The sequence below is a fragment of the Ursus americanus genome, chromosome 29 (genome assembly GCF_024610735.1).
Source record: "Ursus americanus isolate L20-20 chromosome 29, mUrsAme1.1.p, whole genome shotgun sequence".
Classification (NCBI taxonomy): domain Eukaryota; kingdom Metazoa; phylum Chordata; class Mammalia; order Carnivora; family Ursidae; genus Ursus; species Ursus americanus.
The window spans coordinates 7745366-7752479 of record NC_142155.1 but is presented as its reverse complement, the minus strand read 5'-3'; the positions used below and the strand labels follow the sequence as shown (position 1 = coordinate 7752479).

Below are 7114 nucleotides of genomic sequence, written 5' to 3'. Positions count from 1 at the left end.
AGCAGAGTTGCAGAAGCTCAATAGGAAAGAAAAGCTATTAGTTGAATATACAAGTCTGAATAAACATGAAGGTGAGAATATGAGACCAAGAGGCAATTTAGGTCAGATGAAGGAGGGAGCCAGGTGAGGGGTGCTTGTATACATGCATATTCATCTCAGATGAAGGTGGAGTATCAGGGGTGATGCAATCTCAGTTGAAGGCCCTCAGAGGACTTTCCTAGGGGAATAATAATTATCAATCCAAGCAAAGTCAAGTCTACCATCACAATTTCTAAAAAACTCAGCTTATGACAAATAGGTAACTTTTACCTAGAAATACTCCACCCACGTTAGCTTTTGCACAGGCTTCTTTTGATACGCCATCTGTATATTTCTGCTAAATTCTCTAATTTGTGAATTTGTTCTTGACTTGGGTTTTCTACTCTTATCTCAATGTTCCTTCTTAATCTGTCAACTTGGCCTCAAAACCAGGTGTGTCACAGCTGTTAGTAGAAATTTTTATCATTATTTCCAGTACTCCAGAGTTTAGCCTCTTTGGCACTTCTCTTTGACACTTCTCACCAACCTTCTTCTAGTTTACCTTTAATCTGCTCCATCAGATAGAAACTCAAATATGTTAAATTGTGGAAAATATAAAATTTATAAGATATAAAATGCCTTAGCTAAGTGATAGACATAGACACAGAGTATTTATATCTTGATTAATTCTATTTCATTTCATTTAATAATACTTTTCTTCAAAAAGACTTAAGTACAATTGAGAAACATCAATCTCTGCACATCTTTATTTTTCTTGTACGTCAAATGTCTGGATTTGACGGTGGTATATTCACAGCCCTCTAAAATCTAATCAGCATTAGGGTGTGAAGTGCTTGGGAGGAAGGGTTAAAATTTGGTGAAATTTTCTGCTTATTTGCCTCATTTCTCCTTGATTTTCAAAAGAGAAAGATTTCAAGGGGAAGAAATGAATGACAAACAGCTAAAGATGTTCAGAAATATTATCAACACCTATACTTAGTATAAATTAAACTATAATTGTCTCAGATCTGCTTTTAAAAAAATCTTTAATGATATGTGTATGTATGCCTTGGTGACAGTCTTAATGGGAACAATTGGTCTTTCTGTTCTGATATTTGCTGCATTTTCAGGAAAGTAGGACTAAACTGTACACAAACATAGCATTAGAAGATGGAAACTCAATCTCACTGTAAAATATGTCCTTCATAGCAAATAGAACAAAATTGTCATCTCCTCTAATAAAACAATACTATGAAAATGTTGAGGGTCTGTGGGGATGGCTGTGTTAACTCTTATGTTCACCTTCAATTTTGTTGGTTATGCTATTAATTGCTTTTTTCTGCAGTGGTCCTGAAGGTTGTCTCTACTTTCAAGTTCATCCTTCTCTCAGGAGTTTATAATATAGAGGTGGAAACTAGACAGATGCTTATGAAACAATCAGTAGCAAAAGGCAAAAATGAGGGGGAGATGCAAACAAATACAAGTGTTGATTAATGGCATTGGTTTGGAATAGCTAGAGAGATCTTCAACAAGGAGAGAGATCTCTATAGTAGCCTTTAAGGTTGGGTAGAATTCGAATAGGTAGAGAGAAAGAATTGCATGTGTAGCTGGGGAGGGGATGGGCATGAGTATTTAACTATGCTTAACACCATGGGGTGTTAAGAGGTGATGTGAGAATGGACGGGTGAAGCCGTATTGTGCTGAACCTTATAGGCTGCTTATGCCATTTGGACTTCATCTTAAGGTCAGTAACAAGACACTGGAAATTTGGAAGTGCAGAATGACCAGGTGAAAGCCATATTTTAGGGAGATTAGTTTTGAACTTATAGTCATTGTCTTAACTTTTCTATTCTGTATGCTTATAAAAGACATAGACCTGAGGAGAGGGTGTGGGTTGCAAGGAGACTTAATTCTTATTTAAAGAGATTCTTTTAAGGGGAGGAAGGTGAATCTGAGGCAGCTACTTAGGGAATTCAAGGACTGGGACATATGACTAAAGTATGGAGTCAGGGAGGGTAAATTGGCTGGATAAGACTCTAAGCTGGGCCTATGAACTCTACCCAGTACTCCTTCTTCACTAGGTTTGTTTCCATTATGTCTTCAACTACTGGCAGTCTTCCCACTGTCCTTAAAAACTGTGCCTTAAAACTTACAAGATCTTAAGCGATTACTTAACAAATCCTATCATTACCAAGGCCTTTATACTTCATATCTACAGTTTGGCATTTCTACCAGCAAGTCAAAAAATTTAAGCTACTCAAAATATTTCGTTCTGGAAGTTAATAATAAAGGTGGAAGTTTCTGTTTTCTGAAAGGCCAAAAATAATTTGTAATGTTATTTACCTAAACAGTAATAATGAAGCAATATGGTGTTTTATTTTATTTTTAAAATTTTATTCAAATTCTGTTAATTAACATTATTTCTTTCAGATGTAGAGTTCAGTGATTTAGCAGTCTCATATAACACCTTAATATCCATCACCCAGGTACCCCACCCTTCCCCCACCCCTCCAGCAACCCTCAGTTTGTTTCCAACAGTTAACACTCTCTTATATCTCCCTCTCTGATTTCTTCCTGCAATACAGTGTTTTAAAATATACTATCTCCTTTGATTCTCAGCATGGCCCTGCTAAGCAGGGAGGGCAAACACTAGAGTGGCTAGGAGAAAACAGAAATCCAGGGTGGTTGTTTTGTGAAGTAACCATAGAGAGGAAGGGAACAGAACTTATGACTCCTAATTTCATGTGCATCAGATATTTCTACAAATGGTCTACTGGTTATAGGTTATGTTTGGCTCTGTCACTTTAAGTTTTACGTATGCTTTCCTTCATCATAAAATTGAGGTTATATTTATTTCCTTGATTTTCAGGGTTGCATAAAACATAAATATTATATGATTGACTTAAATGTAATAATTTTCTATAGATAGATCTCAATACTGTAGATTATGTCCCAATCATGTAATCTTTGAAAGAGAACCCTAATGGAGTTTCTTGAAGCAAGTAGCTTTTTTTTTTTTTCCAGAAAAGGAAAAGAAATTATTTTTCTGTGAAACTGTCATAGAGGCAAAGACATCTAAAGAGACTTTAGAATATAGAGTGCTACAATCATGAATGATTTGAGGGTTCAAAAACAATTTTAGAAATCATTTTTACCTAAGATTGAAGAAAGACACAAGTTTGCAGTGTAAGAAGCATTTTGTAAAGGTCTTTTCCATTGTTTGATGTTTTACATGACTCGGGGAAAATGGTTGTTTCTTCTTATGGCTGACCTCACATATGATAGACAAGGAGGCTGCCTAAAGTAGTGTGATTTAAAGGGTATCTTTCCCCAAATAGGAACATATATACATATAAACATGCACAGACCTATATGCACTTGAGTTTTGGCTGCTTTTCCGTCATCTATCTAGCTATCTGTGTCTGTCTATAATCTACCTATTATCGTCTTATTATTACATATCTCTTTTGCACTTAGACTATTACAGTCCATAAAAGTACGATCAGAGAGTTGGCATTTTAAAAGATTTAAAAGTTATTTAAGTATTTATATATAAATGTATATGCCCATATACTTAAATGTAAATATTCATAATTATAATGGGGTAACTGTTTTATAGTTGTGTGAGAATTGCTGTAATCAGAAGACAAGTAAGTAGTGCTAAAGGAACTGTGTTTGAAAGGAGGCGGACAAAGATTCTTATGGCATTTAGCAAGGGTCATGGTAGTGTGTGTGTGTGTGTGTGTGTGATGATTATCTGGGCAACAAGGGAATAGCATGAAAGTGTTGAGGGGAAAGAAAGAGAGGGAAGTGGAAGGGCTCAAAGGAAAGTTTAATTTCATCTTTTCCTTAATGCTAACCCTGCTTCTAATATGTCCTGTAATTATAGCCCAACAGTGAGTCCTTTCTTTTAAATGTTAAGATTTTGTCCATTATTGATAAAGCCGTGCTTTCAGGATAGTCCTGTATTCAGTGTCTAGATATTTGGTTAACTTCAACTAGTCATATATGATATATATGAATGATAAATATATATGATCTATTGTATCTGTGATGGACATGCAAATAGAAACAAGATCTTTCTAGCCTGCAAACTTAGCCACCATCACTGTCAGTGGATGTGGTTTGATATAAGAAGAACATAGAGACAGGCATATTAATTATTAGAACGTAGGGAACACACCATTGTGTTTCTATTCTCAGATGGCCATAAGAGAAGGAAAGATGTTGCTATATGAGAGAAGAGATGATTTGGAGAGAAAGAAAATAAGGTTTTCTACTTCCTTTCCAGGAAGATTATAATTGGTCCTCAAGTGATCCGTAGGTTTTAGAATGTGGCTCGTGACACCAATAAATGCAATCTCTGTATGGATTTTGAGAGAAATACATATTTTTATTTCATATTTTTGGCTTCTTAAGCTGAAAATCTAGCAGAATTTCTTGCCTCTAATATTGCTCAGTTTCAGTTTAATATTACCAAAATCCTTTTTTAGCTCAGTGTTCTTCAAAGTTGTACAGTCATTAGTCAATCAAATTGCACCTGCTTTTCAGTTTCATACAGAGACACGTGGAGCTGGGTTTTTTCCAACCTGAGAAGTATCAGTTTTCTAGAGATGTGAATGTGACCTAAGGAGTCTGGTTTTCCTAAGGAGAGGTTTTCGGTGCCCTCATAAAACAAAGTGCCTTATTTTTTGTATTACTTTACAGTTTTCACAATGTATTATCTTCACTTTTTACTCATATCAAAACTATCACCTGAGAGAATTGTTACCTCTGTTTTACTCCTGAGGAAACTGAAAGTCGAAGAGATTACGTGACATGCTGAGTCACTGAGCTGAAAAGCAGCAGCACTGGGATTCACACTGGGTCTTCTGACTCCATGTCTACACACTTTACTGGATGACCCACCAATGCTTGTCAAAGAATGTTCTGGTAAAATGTTTCTTCTCAGGTCAACGTGATACACATGATGTGTAAGTTTTACACAAATTAGAAAGTAACAAAAAATTGCTGAATGTTAATTAGAATTGTGGTCAAAGAAAGACTTTTTTTTTTTTTGGTAATATAGGCAAAGCATGTTTCTTCCATACCCAAATGGGTTATATTAGGAACCAGCCATACTAAGAAAGCAGCCCTGTACCTACCACTACTAGGCTCATGCCTTCAGGCAGGAATGTGAGAACCAAGACAGGGCTGGTGGAGCCGAAAGTATCCTGGAGAGCCTGAGGGAATTCACCTTGAAGTATGAGAAAATGGGCTGTGGGGATAATCAAACAGTTTGCTAACCTTTCTCTGTTTTGGCATACTATCAGGCAGAAAAGGAATAAACTTTAGTTTATGTGATACGTTTTCTTGTCAGATTTGCTGGAGTTTCACACTCCTTAAAATGTGTTTAATTTTTAGTATGGTATCTGATACTGACATGGATGGAATTAGCCAATATTCTGTAGAACTATAATTTACATACTTTTGTGAATTTCTAACTCATGAAAATTATTGATGACTTTAATTATCAATGACTTGACCTCTAAATTCATAGATTAGCTCGTAAAGTATTATTATTGAACAAATAAACAATACTTTGTTAATAGGTAATTGTCTTTTGCGAGCACAAATGTCTAATGGCACATTCCTGTGTATTGTTTAAAATTTTATTTTCATTACAAAACTAAGAAAAGTATGCATTTCATATTGGCTATGTGGTTGAATTATTACCCTTCTAACCAGACAAAGCCATGGAGTAAAACTTTGCTTTTGACTGAATGATGAAGAGCTAGTCCTCTTGCAGATAAAGAATAATTAAATGTGCGGGTGGAAGATCTTGCATTGAAAGCCATTTCTTGGGGCACCTGGGTGGCTCAGATGGTTAAGCGTCTGCTTTTGGCTCAGGTCATGATCCCAGGCTCCTGGGATTCAGCCCCGCATCGGGCTCCCGGCTCAGTGGGGAGTCTGCTTCTCCCTCTTCCTCTACTGTTCCCCCTACTTGTGCTCTCTCGCTCTGTCAAATAAATAAAATCTTTTAAAAATTAAAAAAAAAAAGCCATTTTTTGTTCTTAAGGAAAATGAGACTTGGGTATCATTTGTTTAGGTTGCTAGTATTTGAACTCACCTGAGATTGACAAAGATTCCTTAACTAAACTCTACTCAGGTTCCTTTGAACTCTTCTACATAGGACCTGACCTTTTTAAAACATTTTAATCCCAGTATTGTTAATATACAGTGTTATATTAGATTCAGGTGTACAATACAGTGATTCAGCAATTCCGTATATTACTCAGTATTCACCAAGATAACTGCACTCTTTTTTTTTTTTTAATGGATCAGTTATTTAAGTAGGTTCTTTGTAAGAAATTTAGAACACCAATTTGTGAGGGTAGACTCATATCGTGAGAGAAAACACAGTGGAGGTAGCCTTGACGCTGAAGAACAGCTTTGATTTTTGGCAGAATTTGCAAGTCCACAGCTTTCTGATCAACCTTGCACTACTCTGTAATCTCATATTTCTCTTTCACCATGTCATAGATCTCACCTTCCTGGCGTCTGGGTTTACACAGCTTCTTCTTGAAGTCAGCATCAGTGAGATGTTTGGGGATTTTCACACAGCTGATGTCAATTTTGGTGGAAGTGGCAATGACAAATTTATATTGTGTTCCTCACAGAGGAACTCGATTGAGGGCCAGAGGTCCAGTCACAAGTAGCAAGCCACTGCTCAGTTGCTTCAGGAAAACCACCCTCTTGCCTCCATGGTGCCCAGTGAGGATGATCAAAATGGTCCCGGGGTGATGCTAGCTTGAAATTTTCTCACATGCTGACCGAGAGGTTTCTTGCTGTGGTTCAACAGCTTTTGAGGCACATCTCCGGTAGGATAATACCTAGGCATTTTTCAAAGTTTAAACAATGGTTTAAACTTTTGTTTTTGTGACAGTAGCAAGAATCTTCTCCTTCTCCTTCTCCTTTTCAACCCTGGATTTAACTGCTGAGTACTTTCTCTAGTACATGGTCTTTCTGGAATACATACAGAAATATTTGACAATTCCTCTGAGTAGGACAGGGTTTCAGCTACAGTGGGGCTTCCCCTTCTTTGGCATTTTAGCCT

At 36.6% G+C, this 7114-nt stretch overlaps 1 pseudogene; it reads right to left on the bottom strand.

The window, feature by feature from the left end:
* Positions 1–6370: 6370 nt before the first annotated feature.
* LOC123797210 (large ribosomal subunit protein eL6 pseudogene) lies at positions 6371–6898 on the bottom strand (annotated as a pseudogene).
* Between the last annotated feature and the right edge of the window lie 216 nt (positions 6899–7114).